Below are 25,416 nucleotides of genomic sequence, written 5' to 3' on the forward strand. Positions count from 1 at the left end.
CCTACCTCTCCTGCGGGTTGGTGCTGTCGATCTCGCCTTTCTTCCTGCTGCTGCTGGAGGAGCTCGGGCTCCAGCTTCAGCACCTCACGCCCCACTCCATCCTCCAGGCGGCCATCTTCGTCCACCTCCACGAGATGTTCATGGGGGTGGCCCCCTGTACCTCCCTCTTCCGCCATTTCTTCGTGTTGGTGAAGTCTGGGAAGGCTAAGGACCACCTTGGCGCCTACTACTTCCAGACAAGGTCGAACTCAGTCGTGTCCTACATCCCCACCCTTGGCGGCGCAAGGTGGGAAAACTGGCGCGGCGATTGGGTGATCGCCAGCGCCGAGGCTAACGACCGCCTCGTCCTGCCAAGCGACGGGCCAGCACTCGACCGGAAGCAATGGAGGGCCAAGCCATCCCTGGCGCCGGAGTTCCTGCCTGTGCTAGACAGGATCAAGAGCTTGGCTACGGGCGGCCTGACGTCGATGCACGTGGTCGGCGATTTCCTGAAGCGCCGGATCGCGCCGCTGCAACGGAGGGGGCACCTATGTTGCTAGTTCACCGGCCCAAACGACATCGACCGAATCCAGCGCGGGCTAGGAACCGACCTGTCCTGGGACGAGCTAGAAATCCTGGTGAAGGGGATTGCTGGTGAGTCCTTCGTTCCTGAGTCCCTGATCCTCCCCCAGGGCATTCCTACGCTCTACGACGACCCAGGGTTGAGGACGGCGATCTTGGCCACGTTGCCGACCCTCGACGAGAGCGGCGTGGCGGTTCGCCAGACCGGCGGCGGGGACCCTCACCACGGGATCCGGATCTTCGATCGCCGGCTGGAGGCCCCCAGCCTGCCGGCGTGGCTCCCAGCGCCCCCGCCGCGGTCCCCCGCCCCTTGGACAAGGGCAAAGGGGCTGCAAGCAGTTCCTCCACCCTAGGTGGCACCGGGGTGTCGGAGGAAGAGAGGCGACGCCGGTTGCGCCGCACCAACGGATCATTTGTCTCAGACCCCCCAGAAGCGTCAAAGGATTGCTGGTGGGGCCGAGGAGGCCGGCTCCTAGGCCCAGGGCGCGCAGAGGCGCGTCAGTCCGCCGCCGCCACCACCATCAGGTCCGCCGCCACCGCAACCACCACCACGGTCAGGTCCGCCGCCGCCACCACCACATGGGGGTAACCTTCCCCAAGGGCACCACCAGCAGCAACAACAGCAGCGGTCGCCCCGCTTCTAGGGTCGCTTTAAAGTCCAGGGCCCCAAGTAAGTGTAACCCCCTTTTCGTTAGTGTATTTGTCATGCCGACGGGTCTTAACCCATCCTTTGCTTGTCAGGGCTTCCTCCCCCTCTGCTCCCAAGGACGCGCCTTGAAGCGTCCCCAATCCTCTAGGACTCAAATGTGATGCAATTACTAGTCCCAGGAGGCTAGTAAACACATTTATACATCAGATAGTTCCAGATCTGCTTAAACGAGACAAAACTATAAAGGTGGCGATCAACTTTAATAGTTGGTCCACAACTCGGGACATATCATTAGAGTGGGGCTAAAGCAGCCCGATATACGTAGCGAAGCAAATCAGCGGTCCAACAGTTACATGCAAGGTTGAGAACAGTCGTAACTCTTACCCGATCTCCTTTTCTGAAAAACAACAAATAAGCAAGGGTGAGTACAAACGTACTCAGTAGCCCACCTTCACCCCCGGAATGGGGAAATCAGATATAATGCATGGAATATGTGGAGCTCAGGATATTTTGCAGAAACAACAATATTTTATGCAGGGTTGTTTTGTAAAACATTTTGTATTTTTCAAAGCGCATCCTCTCCCAAAGGAGCATGAAGTTTTTCAATATAGAATAAAATCCCCTGGACTAAACCATCCAGGTATCTTAACAGTTTCCCACTGGTTTTCATTTTCAAAAACAACTACTAGACTTCCCGTCCACCATAGCTCACGGCTCAACCGCCGGACCTTTTAAAAACCACTTTTCTCAAACACACCTCTTTTTTTTGAAAACAAAACACTAATTGTCATACCACACCAGACTCGTCCATTCCTGTGGACACAGACTATTCGAATAGGTTTGAACTCTGCGCAAAGGGGTACACTTTACCCACTAGTCCGGCTCTGCGATCCCATGGCCAATGAGATCCAAATCTGAATCTCTTTCTTCCCTCGCACGTCCTAACCTTAACGGTTATACCGGAAGGAGTCAGGCCATCGCCATGTCCAAACCGGACAAAACATTCCCCCTCCTTATCCTCCCGGTGCTCCCCAGCCTTCATAACCCTGGGGTTGGACCATACGAGTTCAGATTGAGTGACTACACACACAGTCTCGAGTGGTTGTACGTATCATGAGTACAGGTAGTGAAAGATGACAAACCGGTCCTTATACGAGGGGACAATCCTTCTGCTCACGCCTAAACCAGCTGAGCCATCACCTTAGGCCCTCCTCTAAACTAGGGAGTCCCTGATTATCCCACTCACAAGGTGATAAGGGTGAAAACCCTTCATCATACACATTTTGAAAAGCATTTTCTTTTGAAAACTCACACCTTTTCTCAAATCATTTGTAACAAATATATCAAGGATTGATTGCGGCAAGCGATTTGGGTGGCCATAATAACTTGTCTCAAAATCATATCATGCATAAAATAACAGGCTGAGGGTTGTGGTTGAAAAATCATAGGTAATTTATGCATCAAAGGGATCCAGTGAGCTTGCCGTGCTTATCCGGCGATGGGGGAAGGGGAGCTCACGGAACTGGCTTATAGCTCCACTGTCTGGCGTAGACTTGCAGATCTGGCCTCCATGAGACGACACAAACGCTCCGATAACTATGCAACATGAACAAGCAAACATACAAACAAGCAAGTATACCAACAAATATTTAGTATTGTGGTAAGAATAGCGATATATGGATGGGTAGAGTCTTGAGTAGAATCTGTGTCATGTGGTGTTGAGATACTACTAGTGGTGGAGCGGAGGTGCTTACCAGGAGGGTGGACTGGAGGCGAAGCGACACTATGCATGTAGCCAACGGAGCGGAGTATCTGAGTGGGTGGGGGTTTGCCTTGGCTGAGGGTGTTGAGTGTGTGGAGAGGGAGAGGGTAGCTAGGTGTATTTATAGCTGGGTGTATGTGGTGTAGCACAGTGAAGTTCACTGTTGGTGAGAATAGTGACAAATGAATCGGCTGACTTAGTATGAACAGGAGAGTTATAGGCAGAATATGGGATAAGAGTATTTTGGGAGTTTTCTGGAATATGGACCATGCTTAAGGGATGACATGGTTGGATAGGGAATAGTTTGATAAGAATTTAGAAACGAGAATTATTGGAATCTGAGTTTGGAAGCCTGGTTCGAAGGAATCTCAAAGTTAAGCGTGCTCAACTTCGAGAAACCTGGGATGGGTGACTAGATGGGAAGTTCCCACTGGAAGGAAAATCACAGTCACCGGAGTTCGTATGACTGAAATATTGGTCTGGCTGGTCTTAGGTGGACTGGACAGCATGACAGATGAGTAGTTGAAATTTGGGGTGAGCGGATGATCGATGAATAGTAACGATGAATAGTGACAACAAAAAGGTTGCCACAGATATCATCGATGAATAGTAACGATGAATAGTAACAATGTTGAATAGTAACGGTGAATAGCAACGATGAATAGTAATGGTGAATAGTGATAGTGAATAGTCGTATGAACAAACGATGAACGATGAATGATGAATAGTGACGATGAACGAACGATGAATAGGAACTATGAACGAACGGACGATCGATCGAATGATCGGACGAACGAACGATCGAAATTTCGGCAGCATAACGGCAGGACAAATATTATCTGGAAGAACGATGAATAGGGACTATGAACGAACGATGAACGATGAATAGGAACTATGAACGAACGATGAACGATCGAATGATCGAACGAACGAATGATCGGAATTTCGGCAGCATAACGACAGGAAAAAATTTATTTGGACGAACGGACGAACGATCGGATGATCGGACGAATGAACGAACAAACTAAGAACAGGTGGACGAACGATCGAAGAACGACCAAATGATCCTTGTGCTAGTGTGTGCTTGTGTGGAACATGGAGTGGGTGTGTGTGGGGGGGGGGGGAAGAGCTGCCATGAAATGGCTTGGGGTGGGATGAGAGGAGGCCCTTGCCCCTCTATTTATAGCCATGGTGGGGGATTAGGGGGAGGGATGAGAGGATTAGTGGGAGGATGAGAGGATTAGTGGGAGATTAGCATGTATTTGTTTTGTATAAGTGAGATTAGCTTGTAGAGCTCACCGTATGACACCGGAGGCATACATATACGTATGAGCATGAGGAAAGTTATGAAGAAAATATTTGTGGGGACTTGAAAAATGATTCTGAAGGTATTTCTCAAGAGGAAAATATCTGGAGATATATCGGTGGAATATTTGGGCAGTTTTTCTGGAAAGAACTTGAAGGGGATCACTAGGGAAATATCTGGGCAGTATTTCTGGAAACAATTTGAGGGGGATCACTGGGGAAATATTTGTAGGATATTTTGAGGAGGATTTTAGAGAGAATATAGACCACTATATTTTATTTGTTGATAACAACTCGCAAACAAACATTTTGAAATGAAATTTGAAATTCATTTTGATTTTAGAGCGAGTTTGAGAAAATTTTAGGATTTGAATTTTTGGGATGCTACAAATCTACCCCACTTAAAAGGAATCTCGTCCTCGAGATTCGGCTTAGAAGGGTTATGGGTATAGCTTTACTTCATCTACATATCTTCACTGATAGTCGCCTAGAGGGGGGTGAATAGGGCGAAACTGAAATTTACAAATATAAACACAACTACAAGCCGGGGTTAGCGTTAGTAATAATAAACGAGTCCAAGAGAGAGGGCGCAAAACAAATCCCAAGCGCATAAGCAAGTGAGACACGGAGATTTGTTTTACCGAGGTTCGGTTCTTGCAAACCTACTCCCCGTTGAGGAGGCCACAAAGGCCGGGTCTCTTTCAACCCTTCCCTCTCTCAAACGGTCCCTCGGACCGAGTGAGCTTCTCTTCTCTAATCAAAGCCGGGAACAAAACTTCCCCGCAAGGGCCACCACACAATTGGTGCCTCTTGCCTTGATTACAATGGAGTTGTGATCTCAAGAACAAGTGAGAAAGAAAAGAAGCAATCCAAGCGCAAGAGCTCAAATGAACACGGCAAATCACTCTCACTAGTCACTAGGGTTTTGTGTGGAATTGGAGAGGATTTGATCTCTTTGAATGTGTCTAGAATTGAATGCCTAGCTCTTGTAAGTGGTTGAGAAGTGGAAAACTTGGATGCAATGAATGGTGGGGTGGTTGGGGTATTTATAGCCCCAACCACCAAAAGTGACCGTTGCTGGCAGCCTCTGTTTGATGGCGCACCGGACAGTCCGGTGCACACCGGACAGTCCGGTGCCTCTGCCACGTCACCATTGCCGTTGGATTCTGACCGTTGAAGCTTCTGACTTGTGGGCCTGCCGAGGTGTCCGGTGCACACCGGACATGCACTGTTTGATGTCCGGTGCACCGGTATGGGCAGCCCTGACGTCTGCGCGCGCTGCGCGCGCATTTAATGCTGCGCAGGGAGCCGTTGGCGCCGCAGAGAGCCGTTGCTCCGCTGGCACACCGGACAGTCCGGTGCACACCGGACAGTCCGGTGAATTATAGCGGAGCGGCTGTCGTGAAAACCCGAGGATGACGAGTTCCGGAGGCCGCGGTTCGTTGGCGCACCGGACATGTCCGGTGCACACCGGACAGTCCGGTGAATTATAGCGCGCCGGCCTCCGCGAATTCCCGAGGGCGAAGGGTTGAAGTCGAAGTCCTCTGGCGAAGGGTAGAAAACGAAGTCTACGGGCGCACCGGACACTGTCCGGTGCACACCGGACAGTCCGGTGCCTCCAGCCAGAGGTGCCCTCGGTTGCCTTATTGCTCCTTTGTTGAATCCAACACTTGGTCTTTTTATTGGCTAGATTTGAACCTTTTGCACCTGTATAACTTATACACTAGAGCAAACTAGTCAGTCCAATATTTGTGTTGGGCAATTCAACCACCAAAATTATTTAGGAACTAGGTATAAGCCTAATTCCCTTTCAATCTCCCCCTTTTTGGTGATTGATGCCAACACAAACCAAAGCAAATAGAGAAGTGCATAATTGAACTAGTTTACATAATGTAAGTGCAAAGGTTACTTGGAATTGAGCCAATATAACTACTTACAAGATATGCAAGGAATGTTTCTTTCTTATTTAGTATTTTGGACCACGTTTGCACCACGAGTTTTGTTTTTGCAAATTCTTTTGTAAATCCTTTTCAAAGTTCTTTTGCAAATAATCAAAGGTAAATGAATAAGAGTTTGTAAGGCATTTTCAAGATTTGAAATTTTCTCCCCCTGTTTCAAATGCTTTTCCTTTGACTAAACAAAACTCCCCCTAAAAGAGATCCACCTCTTAGTGTTCAAGAGGGTTTTGATATACCATTTTTGAAATACTACTATCTCCCCCTTTTGAACACAATAGGATACCAAATGATAAATACTTTTGGAAAGCACTAAGTTTTTGAATTTGGTGGTGGTGGTGCGGTCCTTTTGCTTTGGGCTCATTTCTCCCCCTTTTTGGCATGAATCGCCAAAAACGGAATCATTAGAGCCCTCGAAGTGCAATCTTCCCCTTTGGTCATAAATAAGTGAGTTAAGATTATACCAAAGACGAAGTCCTTTTGCGTTTGAGCTTTTACTCTCTCCCCCAAGGATGAAGTCCTTTTCCTTGATGCTCATTTCTCCCAAGGAATAGAGAGTTGCTCGGAGTGATGGCGAAGCATGAGTTACGGAGTGGAAGCCCTTGTCTTCGCCGAAGACTCCAATTCCCTTTCAATATACCTATGACTTGGTTTGAAATAGACTTGAAAACACATTAGTCATAGCATATATTGAAAAGATATGATCAAAGGTATTCAAATGAGCTATGAGTGCAAGCTTAGCAAAAGAAATTTCTAGAATCAAGAATATTGAGCTCATGCCTAAGTCTGGTAAAAGATTGTTCATCAAGTGGCTTGGTAAAGATATCGGCTAATTGATCTTTAGTATTAATGTAAGAAATCTCGATATCCCCCTTTTGTTGGTGATCCCTAAGAAAATGATACCGAATGGCTATGTGCTTAGTGCGGCTATGCTCGACGGGATTGTCGGCCATTTTGATTGCACTCTCATTATCACATAGCAAAGGGACTTTGGTTAATTTGTAACCGTAGTCCCGCAGGGTTTGCCTCATCCAAAGCAATTGCGCGCAACAATGTCCTGCGGCAATGTACTCGGCTTCGGCGGTGGAAAGAGCGACCGAATTTTGCTTCTTTGAAGCCCAAGACACCAAGGATCTTCCCAAGAACTGGCAAGTCCCCGATGTGCTCTTCCTATTGATTTTGCACCCCGCCCAATCGGCATCCGAATAACCAAGTAAATCAAATGTGGATCCCCGAGGGTACCAAAGCCCAAACTTAGGGGTATAAGCCAAATATCTCAAGATTCGTTTTACGGCCGTAAGGTGGGATTCCTTAGGGTCGGATTGGAATCTTGCACACATGCAAACGGAAAGCATAATGTCCGGTCGAGATGCACATAAATAAAGCAATGAACCAATCATCGACCGGTATACCTTTTGATCCACGGACTTACCTCCCGTGTCGAGGTCGAGATGCCCATTAGTTCCCATGGGTGTCTTGATGGGTTTGGCATCCTTCATCCCAAACTTAGCAAGAATGTCTTGAGTGTACTTCGTTTGGCTAATGAAGGTGCCCTCTTGGAGTTGCTTGACTTGGAATCCTAGAAAATATTTCAACTCCCCCATCATCGACATCTCGAATTTCTGTGTCATGATCCTACTAAACTCTTCACATGTAGACTCGTTAGTAGACCCAAATATAATATCATCAACATAAATTTGGCATACAAACAAGTCATTTTCAAGAGTTTTAGTAAAGAGTGTAGGATCGGCCTTGCCGACTTTGAAGCCATTAGCAATAAGGAAATCTCTAAGGCATTCATACCATGCTCTTGGGGCTTGCTTGAGCCCATAAAGCGCCTTAGAGAGCCTATAGACATGATTAGGATACTCACTGTCTTCAAAGCCGGGAGGTTGCTCAACATAGACCTCTTCCTTGATCGGTCCATTGAGGAAGGCACTTTTCACGTCCATTTGATAGAGCTTAAAGCCATGGTAAGTAGCATAGGCCAATAATATGCGAATTGACTCAAGCCTAGCTACGGGTGCATAGGTTTCGCCGAAATCCAAACCTTCGACTTGTGAATACCCTTTGGCTACGAGTCGAGCTTTGTTCCTTGTCACCACACCATGCTCATCTTGCTTGTTGTGGAAGACCCATTTGGTTCCTACAACATTTTGATTAGGACGTGGAACTAAATGCCAGACCTCATTCCTCGTGAAATTGTTGAGCTCCTCTTGCATCGCCACCACCCAATCCGAATCTTGGAGAGCTTCCTCTACCCTGTGTGGCTCAATAGAGGAAACAAAAGAGTAATGTTCACAAAAATGAGCAACCCGAGATCGTGTAGTTACCCCCTTATGAATGTCGCCGAGGATGGTGTCGACGGGGTGATCTCGTTGGATTGCTTGGTGGACTCTTGGGTGTGGCGGTCTTGGTTCTTCCTCATCCTCCTTTTCTTGATCATTTGTATCTCCCCCTTGATCATTGCTATCATCTTGAGGTGGCTCGTCTTCTTGATTTTGCTCTTCATCATTTTGAGCCTCATCCTCATTTTGAGTTGGTGGAGATGCTTGCATGGAGGAGGATGGTTGATCTTGTGTACTTGGAGGCTCTTCGGATTCCTTAGGACACACATCCCCGATGGACATGTTCCTTAGCGCGATGCATGGAGCCTGTTCTTCACCTATCTCATCAAGATCAACTTGCTCTACTTGAGAGCCGTTAGTTTCATCAAACACAACGTCACAAGAGACTTCAACTAGTCCAGTGGACTTGTTAAAGACCCTATATGCCCTTGTGTTTGAGTCATAACCAAGTAAAAAGCCTTCTACAGTTTTAGGAGCAAATTTAGATTTTCTACCTCTTTTAATAAGAATGAAGCATTTGCTACCAAAAACTCTAAAATATGAAATGTTGGGCTTTTTACCGGTTAGGAGTTCATATGATGTCTTCTTGAGGATTCGGTGAAGATATAACCGGTTGATGGCGTAGCAGGCGGTGTTGACCGCTTCGGCCCAAAACCGGTCCGGTGTCTTGTACTCATCAAGCATGGTTCTTGCCATGTCCAATAGAGTTCGATTCTTCCTCTCCACTACACCATTTTGTTGTGGCGTGTAGGGGGAGGAGAACTCATGCTTGATGCCCTCCTCCTCAAGGAAGCCTTCAATTTGAGAGTTCTTGAACTCCGTCCCGTTGTCGCTTCTTATTTTCTTGATCCTTAAGCCGAACTCATTTTGAGCTCGTCTCAAGAATCCCTTTAAGGTCTCTTGGGTTTGAGATTTTTCCTGTAAAAAGAATACCCAAGTGAAGCGAGAATAATCATCCACAATAACAAGACAATACTTACTCCCGCCGATGCTTATGTAAGCAATCGGGCCGAATAGATCCATGTGGAGTAGCTCAAGCGGCCTGTCGGTCGTCATGATGTTCTTGTGTGGGTGATGGACTCCAACTTGCTTCCCCGCCTGGCATGCGCTGCAAATCCTGTCTTTCTCAAAATGAACATTTGTTAATCCTAAAATGTGCTCTCCCTTTAGAAGCTTGTGAAGATTCTTCATCCCAACATGGGCTAGTCGGCGGTGCCAGAGCCAACCCATGTTAGTCTTAGCAATTAAGCAAGTGTTGAGTTCAGCTCTATCAAAATCTACCAGGTATAGCTGACCCTCCAACACTCCCTTAAATGCTATTGAATCATCACTTCTTCTAAAGACAGTGACACCTACATCAGTAAAAAGACAGTTGTAGCCCATTTGACATAATTGGGAAACAGAAAGCAAGTTGTAATCTAATGAATCAACAAGAAAAACATTGGAAATGGAATGGTCAGGTGAAATAGCAATTTTACCCAAACCTTTGACCAACCCTTGATTTCCATCCCCGAATGTGATAGCTCGTTGGGGATCTTTGTTTTTCTCATATGAGGAGAACATCCTTTTCTCCCCGGTCATGTGGTTTGTGCACCCGCTGTCGAGTATCCAACTTGAGCCCCCGGATGCATAAACCTACAAAACAAATTTAGTTCTTGACTTTAGGTACCCAAACTGTTTTGGGTCCTTTGGCATTAGATACAAGAACTTTGGGTACCCAAACACAAGTCTTGGAATCCTTGTGTTTGCCCCCAACAAATTTGGCAACTACTTTGCCGGATTTGCTAGTAAGCACATAAGATGCATCAAAAGTTTTAAATGAGATGGCATGATCATTTGATGCATTAGGAATTTTCTTCTTAGGCAACTTAGCATGGGTTGGTTGCCTAGAGCTAGATGTCTCACCCTTATACATATAAGCATGATTAGGGCCAGAGTGAGACTTCCTAGAATGAATCTTTCTAATTTTGCTCTCAGGATAGCCGGCAGGGTACAAAATGTAACCCTCGTTATCCTGAGGCATGGGAGCCTTGCCCTTAACAAAGTTAGATAAGTTCTTTGGAGGAGCATTAAGTTTGACATTGTCTCCCCTTTGGAAGCCAATGCCATCCTTAATGCCAGGGCGTCTCCCATTATAAAGCATACTACGAGCAAATTTAAATTTCTCATTTTCTAGATTGTGCTCGGCAATTTTAGCATCTAATTTTGCTATATGATCATTTTGTTGCTTAATTAAAATCATGTGATCATGAATAGCATCAATATCAACATTTCTACATCTAGTACAAATAGATACATGCTCAACAATAGATGTAGAGGGTTTGCAAGATTTTAATTCTACAACCTTAGCATGCAGCATATCATTTTTAGTTCTAAGGTCAGAAATTGTAACATTGCAAACATCTAGTTCTTTAGCCTTAGTAATCAACTTTTCATTTTCTACTCTAAGGCTAGCAAGAGAAATGTTCAATTCTTCAATCCTAGCAAGCAAATCATCATTATTATCTCTAGGAGTGGAAATTGAAACATCACAAACATGAGAATCAACCTTAGCATTTAAAATAGCATTTTCATTCCTAAGGTTGTCAATTATTTCACGGCAAGTGCTTAGCTCACTAGATAATTTTTCACATTTTTCTACTTCTAGAGCATAAGCCTTTTTAACCTTAACATGTTTTTTGTTTTCTTTAATTAGACAATCCTCTTGGGAGTCCAAAAGGTCATCCTTTTCATGAATAGCACTAACTAATTCATTTAACTTTTCTTTTTGAGCTATGTTAAGGTTGGCAAAAAGGGAACACAAATTATCCTCCTCATCACTAGCATTATCATCACTAGAAGATTCATATTTAGTGGAGGAGTTGGATTTAACCTTCTTCTTTTTGCCGTCCTTTGCCATGAGGCACTTGTGGCCGACGTTGGGGAAGAGGAGTCCCTTGGTGACGGCGATGTTGGCGGCGTCCTCGTCGTCGGAGGAGTCGCTTGAGCTTTCGTCGGAATCCCATTCCCGACAAACATGGGCATCGCCACCCTTCTTCTTGTAGTACCTTTTCTTCTCCTTTCTTCTCCCCTTCTTGTCGTCGCCTCGGTCACTGTCACTAGATATAGGACATTTAGCAATAAAATGACCGGGCTTACCACACTTGTAGGAAACCTTCTTGGAGCGGGACTTGTAGTCCTTCCCCCTCCTTTGCTTGAGGATTTGGCGGAAGCTCTTGATGACGAGCGCCATTTCCTCATTGTCGAGCTTGGAGGCGTCTATTGGTTGTCTACTTGGTGTAGACTCCTCCTTCTTCTCCTCCGTTGCCTTGAATGCAACGGGTTGGGCTTCGGATGGGTCGCCAAGCTCGTTGATTTTCCTCGAGCCTTCTATCATGCACTCAAAACTTACAAAATGCCCGATAACTTCCTCGGGGGTCATTTTAGTATATCTAGGATTACCACGAATCAATTGAACTTGAGTGGGATTAAGAAAAATGAGAGATCTTAAAATAACATTTACCACTTCGTGGTCATCCCACTTCTTGCTCCCGAGGTTGCGCACTTGGTTCACCAAAGTCTTGAGCCGGTTGTACATGTGTTGTGGCTCCTCCCCTTTTTGAAGCCGGAACCGACCGAGCTCCCCCTCGATCGTTTCCCGCTTGGTGATCTTGGTGAGCTCATCTCCCTCGTGTGCAGTTTTGAGCACATCCCAAATCTCCTTTGCATTTTTCAACCCTTGCACTTTGTTGTATTCTTCCTTGCTTAGAGAGGCAAGGAGTATGGTTGTGGCTTGAGAGTTGAAGTGCTCGATTTGGGCCACCTCATCCTCATCATAGTTTTCATCCCCTACGGATGGTACCTGCGCACCAAACTCAACAACATCCCATATGCTTTTGTGGAGCGAGATTAGATGAAATCGCATTAAATCGCTCCACCTAGCGTAATCTTCACCATCAAAAGTTGGTGGTTTGCCTAGTGGGACGGAAAGTAAAGGTGTATGTTTGGAAATGCGAGGGTAGCGTAGAGGGATCTTACTATACTTCTTGCGCTCTTGGCGCTTAGAAGTGACGGAGGGCGCATCGGAGTCGGAGGTCGATGTTGATGAAGTGTCGGTCTCGTAGTAGACCACCTTCCTCATCCTCTTGTGCTTGTCGCCTTTCCGATGCGGCTTGTGGGAAGAAGATTTTTCCTTCTTCTCTTTGTGGTGAGAAGAAGATTTCTTCTCCTTCCCTTTGTTGGAGGAGCTCTTCTTCTTCTCCCTTCTTTTGGTGCGGGACTCTTCCGATGAAGTGCTCCCGTAGCTTGTAGTGGGCTTTTCGCCGGTCTCCATCTCCTTCTTGGCGTGATCTCCCGACATCACTTCGAGCGGTTAGGCTCTAATGAAGCACCGGGCTCCGATACCAATTGATAGTCGCCTAGAGGGGGGTGAATAGGGCGAAACTGAAATTTACAAATATAAACACAACTACAAGCCGGGGTTAGCGTTAGTAATAATAAACGAGTCCAAGAGAGAGGGCGCAAAACAAATCCCAAGCGCATAAGCAAGTGAGACACGGAGATTTGTTTTACCGAGGTTCGGTTCTTGCAAACCTACTCCCCGTTGAGGAGGCCACAAAGGCCGGGTCTCTTTCAACCCTTCCCTCTCTCAAACGGTCCCTCGGACCGAGTGAGCTTCTCTTCTCTAATCAAAGCCGGGAACAAAACTTCCCCGCAAGGGCCACCACACAATTGGTGCCTCTTGCCTTGATTACAATGGAGTTGTGATCTCAAGAACAAGTGAGAAAGAAAAGAAGCAATCCAAGCGCAAGAGCTCAAATGAACACGGCAAATCACTCTCACTAGTCACTAGGGTTTTGTGTGGAATTGGAGAGGATTTGATCTCTTTGAATGTGTCTAGAATTGAATGCCTAGCTCTTGTAAGTGGTTGAGAAGTGGAAAACTTGGATGCAATGAATGGTGGGGTGGTTGGGGTATTTATAGCCCCAACCACCAAAAGTGACCGTTGCTGGCAGCCTCTGTTTGATGGCGCACCGGACAGTCCGGTGCACACCGGACAGTCCGGTGCCTCTGCCACGTCACCATTGCCGTTGGATTCTGACCGTTGAAGCTTCTGACTTGTGGGCCTGCCGAGGTGTCCGGTGCACACCGGACATGCACTGTTTGATGTCCGGTGCACCGGTATGGGCAGCCCTGACGTCTGCGCGCGCTGCGCGCGCATTTAATGCTGCGCAGGGAGCCGTTGGCGCCGCAGAGAGCCGTTGCTCCGCTGGCACACCGGACAGTCCGGTGCACACCGGACAGTCCGGTGAATTATAGCGGAGCGGCTGTCGTGAAAACCCGAGGATGACGAGTTCCGGAGGCCGCGGTTCGTTGGCGCACCGGACATGTCCGGTGCACACCGGACAGTCCAGTGAATTATAGCGCGCCGGCCTCCGCGAATTCCCGAGGGCGAAGGGTTGAAGTCGAAGTCCTCTGGCGAAGGGTAGAAAACGAAGTCTACGGGCGCACCGGACACTGTCCGGTGCACACCGGACAGTCCGGTGCCTCCAGCCAGAGGTGCCCTCGGTTGCCTTATTGCTCCTTTGTTGAATCCAACACTTGGTCTTTTTATTGGCTAGATTTGAACCTTTTGCACCTGTATAACTTATACACTAGAGCAAACTAGTCAGTCCAATATTTGTGTTGGGCAATTCAACCACCAAAATTATTTAGGAACTAGGTATAAGCCTAATTCCCTTTCATTCACTTTGCAGACTCTTCGAGGAGATGGAACTTCAACAAAATCTGGTCTTTCAGGAGCATCCGGTTGCTGATTGCAAACGCTGATTCTTGCTACTCAAAGATCATCTTCACGCTTCTAGCTTTTGCTTGGCAGTTAGCTTATTGAAGAAGCATCGATGCCAACACACAAACCTTCTTCTTGCGAACTTATCCATGGGTCCCTTCCTTGATTGCTCTTCTAGTGCTTCATCAACGGAACTTGGGTGACCACTTCTCATCCAGAAACTTATAAGCTTCGATGATCTGGTCCTCCACAAGCTTGCTATAGGCCTTCTTCTTTTTCTCCATAGCAGGAACCTTGCTAGAACACTACCCCACTTAAAAAGAATGAGGGTAGAACTCTTGAATCTTGGGGATTTGAACTCCTTGAAGTACCTCATAACAAGGGTGTTACGGGGCCTTCTTCTACTGTTGCTGCTTGAGCAGGCTGCGGAGAAATGACTGACACAGGGTTGATTCTGGGACAACCTTCTTCTCATCTTCTCTTCGCTATCTTCTTTTCTCTTCTCACTTTTCACTGCCTCTTTCTTTCTCTTTGCTCTTCCCACTAGAGGATTCTATCAAAGAGTATTACCATCACACAGAGGAGGAAACCGAAGACTATGAACCATGTACAACAGTCTTCAACCCAAGAATCACCAAGCATTGTGATCTTAGGGGCGATGGAGTGGAAAATGGATTTGCTTGCGATTTGGCAGAGGGGATTTTATCTAGAGTGTGCTTTGCTTTGAGCAAGATGGGAGTTGAGGGAGCTGGTGGGAGGGGGGGGTTTATAGGTGACTGGCATGCAAGGTGTTGCTCGAGGTGTGGAGTGCTGGTGATGGAGCAAGTGACACGAGGCAGCAGGCGCGACATGGGGAGGGGGGCATGTTGTCGGCGACGATGGCGGTGGGTGCGCTGCAAAAGGGGGCGTGGGTGGCAGTAGTGCGCTACAAAGGGGGCGTGGGGCGGTGGTAGTGCGCATGGAGGCGGGCACGCGTGCGAGGGGCACGGGTGAGTGGTGGGGTCAATGACCCTGATGTTTGTGGTCTCTGGTTCCAAGAATCTTTGCCTCTCTATATGGTAATAACTTCTTTTGTCCTCTTTTTCTGTTTATTTTGACTTAGGGGTAGTGCTTTGATTCTCACGGTCGGTTCTTTTGACTGAGCGACTGGATAGGTTCCTCTGTAGCTTATTCCATGCTTCAAGGGTAAGCTTCCCGGTATCTTCTTGGGTAAGGTGCTTTTCTTTTGAGACGGGTTAAGGGGAGAATGGAAGCATAAGATGAGGATTAGCTCTAATTTGTGACCTATGTTTTTAGAGAAAACCTTTCTTAAAAAGAAAGAAAACACACAAGCTCAGCAATGATAAGCACAAACAAATCAAATGTTTTGAATAAGGGAGGAATAGAGTTTTCCAAATCACGAACTACTTGGATTCGGGGGCTAAGCATAACTACTATTGCTCAGCTCCTGAATTGAGAACTATGCTAAATGCGACTTATGAGCACTAACGTTAAAGCATCACATATGCACTCAAAAGAGAAAACATCAAGCGAAATTCATTTTGAAATGCCCTAGGGGGCCACACAATTAGAGTTTTTCAAAACACGAGTCTATACGATTACCTCTCATACATGCAGGGCTCTAGCCAAAGTGAAGAAAAACTTCACTACCCAATGCATGCAGAGGACTGGGCATTACTAACTCAGATCTGGCATCTTCTCTTCTAGCGAGCCTGACACACAACTTCAATCTGAGACATCTCCTGGATGGGTCAAGAGAGAGCTGATGTTGATGACTTCTTCTGGCGGTGACTGATATGGCAGAACGGGATTGAACTCTTCTTCAAGCGGGACTGGCTCTTGTAGCTCCTCAGAGGGCGGCGGTGCTGGCGGGGTGCTTGCAGCTTCTTCCTTGACTTCAAGGGATGGTGCTGGAATCTTCTTCATTGGTGAGGGGCTCAAACAACTTCGGCGGGGGATCTTGGGAGGACTCAGGGTGCTCTTGCTTATCCATAGCCTAAGGGGAGACGGGCATTCCTTCCAAGACTATGGCTCCTTCCGGGAGTTCCCAAAACTTCTTCTCTCCTCTGATAGAGACCGGGTGACCTTCAAGAATCTGGGGATCTTCAGTGTCACACCCGGTTTTAGAAGGCAAACCGAATGCGAACTATGTACGTGCCAGGATCAGAACTCACGTACACAGCGATTACATAAATGAACATCATCACACAATGCTCGAATAATAACCTAAAAGAGTACTTATTACATCATAGAGTCATAGACATCCACATAGTCATTGTCTTAACAAGTAAATCAAAGTGCTAAACGAAACGCAGTAACGATAAGGCCTTCACAGGCAGCTGACTGGGGGTTGCCGCCAACCCACACCTAGAATTCATCGTAGTCTTGAAACTCCTGGAAGTCTCCTTCCACGGCTTCACCTTCTCCTGAGCAGTGGTTGCAATGGGGACAACCTAGTGTTTTGTGGTAAAGCAAGGATGAGTACACATCAACGTACTCAGCAAATGTCCCGTTTGGCTGAGGTGGACTAGCTTTATGTGGGGTTAGGCTCAAGCAGTTGCTTTTAGTTGGTCAGGTACTTATCATTAGTAGAAGCCAGATTTTAGCATTAACCAACCCGTAAACCATTTCCTCGTCGAGGAACATCATCATCATAGTCGAACCAAAACCATATCATAATCATTGTATCTCGAACCATCTGTATCTCTAATCAAAGAGGATCCCAAGGCTGCTCTTAACCGTGAGCACGGCTGATATATCAGTTTCACTACCCTCTGCAGAGGTTGCACACTTTACCCATGAGTCATGATTCCCTTTCTACCCGGGGAGAGCTAATCCCCATTGACCACTACCTAGGTGGTCCGGCAGGGCATCACTACGTAGCTTTTACAAAGATTCCCTAGAGATCGTAGCTGCCCGTTAGGTTTCTCCAGTTTGATAAACACAGTACCCCTCCCCGCAGGAGAGTGACTAACAAGGAGCAAAACGAAAGAACCTCGGCACTCAGCCTCGGCAGAGCAAGCACTGTGCCTGGACCCCATTGACGGCACGACGGCTAAGCAACTACACCTCTAGTTCATCCAATTAATCAGCTAAGGGCATCCCATTTCACCCTCATGGTTGCACTGTTATCCCGGGTGGTCTCTCAACGAACCAGTCCTTACGGAGAGGTACTCAGGAAACAGCCTGAGCCCCCTAGAGTATCACAAGATCATCAACATCAACAGGATAACAGTATCATAAATAGCCACATCATGTTCATTGATTATGTTAAAGCAGTAGCAAAGTGCTAACCATAATAGCCCATAAGGTCATCAAGGATAAAGTAAAGTGCAAAGCTAGTCAATCCTTAGGTTTCAGGAAAGTAATGCGGGGTAGTAAGTTATAAATGAATAGGACATAATGGGACAGAGGACACTTGCCTTCACCAAACTGCTGATCAGGGACTTCCTCTGCAACTGCCTCGGGAAACACAGACTGCTCGGTGTCTACGCAAAGCAATCATTCACACTATGCACTTGGGAAAATAACAGACAAAAACAATATACCAAACATATGCAGCAGAGAGGGGTCACAAGTTCATAACAGAAAAGGGATAGGCACTCTAAAGTTCCCTAGGTCTGGGGGTAGGGGATTACACAAAGTGATTCACTATCCACTAATCAGGTCTAAGTTGGTGGTGGGATTAAATAATTATCTGGTTTGAGTTTCTAAACTTAAGTGTTTAAGTCCACAAACTTAAGTAATCCAACTTTTATTAAAGTCTACTTATTTCCAATTATCCTAAATGAGGTTTCAATAGTCTTAATCCTATCCTAGTGATTAGCTATTAATTAATACATGGAAACAGCAGGGAAACATTGCATAAACAGATAGATAATAATATTATGAACATTTTGCAATTTGAAGCACCTAATTTGGAGTTCATATGACAAAGTTATGAATTTTACAAGTTTAGGGGTTAAAATTATACCCTAAGGACTTATTTTTAATTAAATAAAAGGGCCAGGGACTTAACTGCGAGAAACCAGGGACGGCGGGTTCAAATTCCAGAAAACCGGGGGTCTCTTTAAGAAAAAGCGCGGGCGAAGGGGTATCGAGCGCCTACAGCCGTCAGATCTAAAGCGAACGGCCAGGATTAGATCCTGCGGGCGGGCGCGCGAGCGCGCGGCGGCGGGAGCGGCTGACAGGCGGGGCCGGGCGGACAGCGCGGGCGCGCGGGCGACTGGCAAGCGGGGCCGGGCGGGCAGAGCGAGCGCGCGGGCGGGCTGACAGGCTGGGCCCAAACGGCAGAGAGACGGGGTGAGGGGGAAGCGGGCCTGGGCCGCTGGATCTCCGGCGGACGGCCAGGATTGGGCTTGGACAAATTAAAACGAGGCCGCCCGATCTGGGATGGACGGTGGGGATCGGGTGGCCGGCCTGGGCTTCCCCTACGGCTAGCTGGGGCGGCGGCGCTCGTCCCTGCGGCGGAGGGCTCGCCGGAGACGAGGGGCGCGGGCGACTGGCGGGGCTCTGGGGCAATCCGAGTGGTCGGGGAGGTCGGGGAGGGCGCGGGGAGTTCTCCGGTAGGGTTTGGGTCGGGGCAGAGGCACCGGAGGGGGGCGGTTCACGGCGGGGCGGCTCGGCGGCGGGGTTAATCTACTCCGGCGAGCAATCAAGCGCAACAGAGAGCAAAACAAGGGGCGATAGGGGCTGGAGGGGTCCGTTACCTCAAGGCGGGCTCCGGGGACTCCTCGGCGGCGACGGGGACGCGACGGAGACTCGGGTCGACGGTGGCGGCTGCACGGCGAACGACGGGTGAGCGCGGGCAGAGAGAAATAGGGAGGGGGAGAGGGAATTGGGGCGCGTTCCGGGTTGCGGACGCCAGAGCGGAGCTCACCGGGGCTAAGGGCGCGGCGGAGCTCCACCGGCGACGAGGAAACGGCTCGGGCGGCGATGGTTAGTGGCGGCGGCGCTCTGCGTGCGCGCAGCGAGGGGGAGAGAGAGTCTGCTGGGGCGCAAATGGGGGAGGGGGTGAGGGCGAGTGGGGTTCGGGGCTCAAGTGGCCAGGGGCGAGGTGGGGCGAGTTCCACGCGCGACGTGGGCGCGGGGAAGGCGGGCGCGAGCAGCTCGGGCGGCGGTTACGCGAGGAAGACGGGGCTGACACCCCGGGCCCGCGAGCAGAGAGAGAGCGAGGGAGCGAGCGCGCGCGGGGAAAGCGGGCGCCGACAGGTGGGGCCGGGCGAACAGAGAGAGAACGGAGCGGGTGCGCGGAAGGCGGGAGCGCCGACAGGTGGGACCCGCTGCGCAGAGAGAGGAGGGGAGGGGGGTGCGCGCGCGAGAGATGGGCCGGCTGGGCCGAAAGGCCGAGGGGGCGGCTGGGTTGGGCTGCTTTACCTTTTTTCTTTTATTCTGAATTGTTCCTCCCTTTTCTTTTATTTATTCTATTTGATTCAAATTCAAATGAGCCCCAAATTCAAATTAGACCTTTTGAGAATTATGCACCAAACAAAAGTGAAATCTAGGGTTCAACATGATGCAACAATTCATACTCCACTAGGGTTTAACATAATAGACTATAATTACAAGTAAAATAAGCACTTAGTTCCTATTGAAATGAGAGAGAAAAGAATTAGGAAGGGTGAGAAAAGGAAGTAACACCTGAATTTGTGAATATGAGCAAAGAAATTTTATACCCCCAAATTCAGGGTGTTACAAACCTATCCCCCTTAAAAGAATCTCGCCCCGAGATTCAAGGTTGGTCAGCAAAGAGTTCAGGGTATTTGGCCTTCAGGTCATCTTCTCGTTCCCAGGTTGCTTCATCCTCCGAGTGGTGACCCCATCTGACTTTGCACATTCTGATGGTGTTCCTCCGGGTGACTCTGTCTGCAAACTCCAGAATCTGCGTTGGCTTCTCTATGTATGTCAGATCTTCTTGGACTTCCAAACCCTCCACTGGCAACTGTTCTTCTGGTACTCGCAAACATTTCTTCAATTGCGACACATGGAACACATTGTGCACTGCTGACAAACTCTCTGGTAGGTCGAGCTGGTAGGCCACTTCTCCACGCTTGGCTTGAATCTGATATGGTCCGACGTACCGGGGTGCTAACTTGCCTTTAACTCCGAACCTTCTGACTCCCCTGATAGGTGACACCTTCAGATAGACGTAGTCTCCCACTTCAAAACTCAGTTCTCTTCTCCTTCGGTCCGCATAGCTTCGCTGTCTTGACTGGGCTGTCTTCAGGTTCTCCCGAACCATTTTGATATTCTCTTCGGCTTCAAGCAAGATGTCGGGGCCAAACACCTGTCTCCCTCCAGGCTGGTCCCAGTGCAGCGGAGTCCTACAACTCCGTCCGTAGAGTGCCTGAAACGGTGACTTCTTCAGGCTGGCCTGGTAACTATTGTTGTAAGAGAATTCTGCATAAGGTAACCTTTTGTCCCATCCTGACTTGTCTTGCAACGCACAGGCTCTCAACATATCTTCTAGGATCTGATTAGTTCTTTCAGTCTGACCGTCTGTCTGCGGGTGGTAAGCTGAGCTGAAGTTCAAATGGGTGCCCAAAGCTTCTTGTAGCTGCTGCCAAAAATGAGATGTGAACTGCATTCCTCGATCTGACACTATCTTCTTCGGCACCCCATGAAGGCAGACTATCCGTGACATGTATAACTCGGCTAACGTTGCTCCGGTGTATGTCGTCTTCACAGGTATGAAATGGGCCACCTTTGTTAAGCGGTCCACAACCACCCAGATGGAATCGTAGCCGGCCCGAGTACGAGGTAGGCCAACTATGAAATCCATCCCGATCTCATCCCACTTCCACTGAGGAATCCGCAATGGCTGCAACAGTCCGGCGGGCCTCTGATGCTCTGCTTTGGTTCTCTGACAGCTATCACAGATGGCGACATATTCTGCGATCTCCCTTTTCATACCATACCACCAAAACCTCCTTTTTAAATCCTGGTACATCTTTTCGCTTCCCGGGTGTATGGAGTAGGCTGTCTCATGAGCTTCTTTGAGGATCAGTTCCCGAATAGGTTTGAGGTCGGGAACACACAATCGGTCCTTGAACCAGATTACCCCTTCTTCATCCTCTCGAAAGTCTTTGCCTCTTCCTTCTAGGATCAGCTGCCGAATCTTGTTGATGTTTTCATCATCCTTCTGCCCTTCTTTGATCTCCTGCTCTAGGGTGGGCTCTAATTCCACTGTTACTCCTTGCGTACTGTTCAGGAAACCGAGACTCAGTCTGTCAAATTCCTTGGCTAACTCATATGGCATTGGGTACGAGGCCAACATATTAACTTGACTCTTCCTGCTCAGAGCATCTGCAACAACATTGGCTTTGCCCGGATGGTAATGTATCTCCAACTCATAGTCTTTGATCAGTTCCAACCATCTTCGCTGCCTCATGTTTAACTCTGACTGGGTGAATATGTATTTCAGACTCTTATGATCTGTGTAGATGTCGCATTTCTGTCCATACAGGTAATGTCTCCAGGTCTTTAAGGCATGAACCACTGCTGCCAACTCCAGGTCATGTGTGGGGTAATTCTTCTCATGGATCTTCAGCTGTCGAGATGAGTATGCTACAACTCTTCCTTCTTGCATTAGCACACATCCCAATCCGGTGTAAGAAGCATCGCAATACACTGAAAATGGCTTGTGAACATCAGGCAGGACTAACACAGGAGCTGTAGTCAATCTACTCTTCAGTTCTTCAAACGCTTCCTGACACTTTTGGGTCCACTTAAACTCAACTTTCTTCGCTAGCAACGCTGTCATTGGTCTAGCAATCTTCGAGAAACCTTCAATGAAACGCCTATAATATCCAGCCATTCCAATGAAGCTCTTGATCCCACGAACATCCTTCGGTGCTTTCCAGTTCAGGATATCTGCTACTTTCTTCGGATCCACTGCCAACCCATCTTGATTTATGATGTGACCCAGAAATAAGACTTCATGAATCCAGAACTCGCATTTGCCCAGCTTGGCATACAACTGATGCTCTCGAAGCCTTTGCAATACCATCTTCAAATGCTCCACATGATCTTCCTCACTTTGAGAGTATATGAGAATGTCATCGATGAACACTACCACAAACTTGTCCAGATAATCCATGAACACACTGTTCATCAGGTACATAAAGAAGGCTGGCGCATTTGTCAAACCAAAAGACATAACTGTGAACTCATATAACCCATACTTGGTGATGAATGCCGTCTTCGGTATATCCGAGGGTCGGATTCTGAGTTGATGGTAACCTGACCTCAGATCTATCTTCGAGAATACGCTGGCACCTCTGAGCTGGTCAAACAGATCTTCTATCCTTGGCAGGGGGTACTTGTTCTTGACAGTGACTTCATTCAAGGCTCTGTAATCTATGCACATCCTTTTGGTACCATCTTTCTTCTCTACAAACAACACTGGAGCGGCCCAAGGCGAGGTGCTTGGCCTGATGTAACCCTTCTCTAACATCTCATCTATCTGCTTCTTGAGTTCTACCAGTTCTGGTCCAGACACTCGATAGGCCCTTTTGGAAATGGGGGCGGTACCAGGGATAAGCTCTATGGCAAACTCGACTTTCCTTTCGGGCGGCATGCCCGTTAGCTCCTCGGGAAACACATCCGGAAAGTCCGACACAACCTTGATAACCTCGAGCGGGTTGGGCTCCTTACTATCAACTGAAATCTGGTGACAGACTCCTTCTTCTGACTTAGGCATCCTTAGCTCGGCCACTACCTCTTCTCCTGACGGGGATTTCAATGTTATGGTCCTCTTGTCACAACTAACATTTGCTTCATACTTCATTAACCAGTTCATCCCTAGGATGACATCTATCCCAGGGGTGTCTATTACTATTAAGTCACTGGGGAATCCTATCCCCCTTATTTCCACCATTATGTTTGAACATATTTTATCTGTTTGCACCTTGCCACCAACCGAATTAATCCTCATGGGTGGCATCATTGCCTCTACTGAGATGTTATGCAATTCTACCCATGTTGCAGTGACAAAAGAATGAGTTGCACCAGTATCAAATAACACTTTCGCGGGATGAGATTCGACTGAAAACATACCTACTGCCACATCTGGTGCATCCTGGATTGCTTCGGCCTCCAAGTGGTTCACCTTTCCACGGTTGTACGCTTGGTTACGATTGCCTGCTGCCGGCTGCAGTACACCTTGCCTAGCTGGAGCATTGGGGTTGGTCTGCTGCTGCGCCATCTTCTTTGGGCACTGCATCGCCCAGTGGCCTTGTTCTCCGCAGTGGAAGCATCCTCTGCCTCCTCCTTGTGCCGGGGCTGCTTGGTTGCTCTGATTCGCTGCTGGGGCAGGAAGGCGAGGTGCCTGGTTGTTCTGCTTCTGATACTGATTACCTCCCTGCTGGCTGTGCTGACGATACTGCTGCTGCTGCTGCGGGTACTGTCTCTGAAACTGCTGCTGATGCGGACGCTGATTCTGATTCTGATATCCCTGTGGGTGACCAGGTCTGCCTTGCTGAGATGAACTGCCTGAGAAACGTGGACGGCTGATGCCTCCGGACTGGGGTCCACTCATCTTGCGCTTCCGATCTTCCATGTCCTTACGCTTCTTCTCAGTCATGACTGCCCTATCGATCAGGTGCTGGAAGGTGGGGAAGGTGTGATTCATCAACTGGTAATGCAGGGGATCCACCAAACCTCTCATGAACCTGTACTGCCTCTTGGCATCAGTGTTGACATCCTCGGGTGCATAACGAGACAGCTGCAGAAACTTGTCTCTGTACTCACTAACAGACATGGGTCCCTGCTTCAGAGCCAGAAACTCCTCCTTCTTCACGATCATTAGTCCCTCGGGCACATGGTACCGACGGAAACTCTCGCTGAATTCCTCCCAAGTGATGGCTTCGGGGTTAGCATGGGTGGCGAGGTAGGACTCCCACCAGGACTGGGCTGCTCCCCTCAGCTGGCGGGGACCATACAGAACCTTCTCCCTGTCGTCGCATTGGGCGGTGCGCAGCTCCCTCTCCACTGCGCGCAACCAGTCTTCTGCATCCATGGGGTCAGCAGAATGGGCGAAGGTAGGAGGGTGCCCTCTCATGAACTCACCACGCTTATCTCGTGGCATCTGGGGCATCTGCACTTGCAACTGGGGTTGGGGCTGCTGTTGAGCCTGCTGCATGGCTGCCAGAGTCTGCCCAATGGCCTGCACTGCCTGGGTCTGCATCAAGAACATCTGCTCCACTGACATCGGGGGTGGCGGGGGAGGCTGCCTCTGATTTTCCTCCTGCTGGTCATGCTGCTCTAGCTGAGCACGCCTGTTGCATCGGCGCCTGTTGTCAGACATCTGTGGAAGACATTCATACATCAGCATTGATCTTACAACCCTTCAGCATAAGAAAAGAGAATACAGAATTCTTCATGACACTGAGTGAACAAAGAGCTTCACTGATCCTCATTCATGATTCAACACAGCTTCTCAGATAAGAAAGGAAAGTAAGAGTAAATGGCTTCCCAACTAAACAACTGACTTCATTAATATTACTAGCTAAGCCAAACTGCAGGGGAAACCCACAGGTTGGCTACAGTCATTACAAAGATCCAAATCCAGTACAAGTTCATCATAACAAGCATGCAAGCGACTGATAAGCAAACTAAACTAAATGGAAGCAACTGATAAGCAAACTAAACTGACTACCTAAGACTGAGACATCTGACTTAGAATTATTACAAACTTCGACGCTAACGACCTAAGGATCCAAATCTATCCTGGTCTTACAGACAGGGGAACCATAAGTGTGGTGACCACGTGGCGGTGAGCGGTATGGGTGCTGAGTCCCAACAGGAGCGGGAGAACCACCCTCCTGGTGATGGCGCTCTGCCAACTCAGCACGCAACTCCGCAATCTCCGTTCGAGCCCTGCTTAGCTCGTCCAGAGAGTGGTCCAGCTCCGTGTTAAGCACTGCGACTAGGTTGACTGTGCTGCTCAACCTAGGGTTAGCCTCACCAACAGGTGAAACAACCACACTCTCTGTGCTGCCAGTAGGGCGGCGGGGGTAGTACCGAAGGTTAAGACCGTCGGCCACGCCACCGAACAAAGAACAGTACTG

Source organism: Zea mays, chromosome 4 (assembly GCF_902167145.1).
Source record: "Zea mays cultivar B73 chromosome 4, Zm-B73-REFERENCE-NAM-5.0, whole genome shotgun sequence".
In the NCBI taxonomy this organism is placed as follows: Eukaryota; Viridiplantae; Streptophyta; class Magnoliopsida; order Poales; family Poaceae; genus Zea; species Zea mays.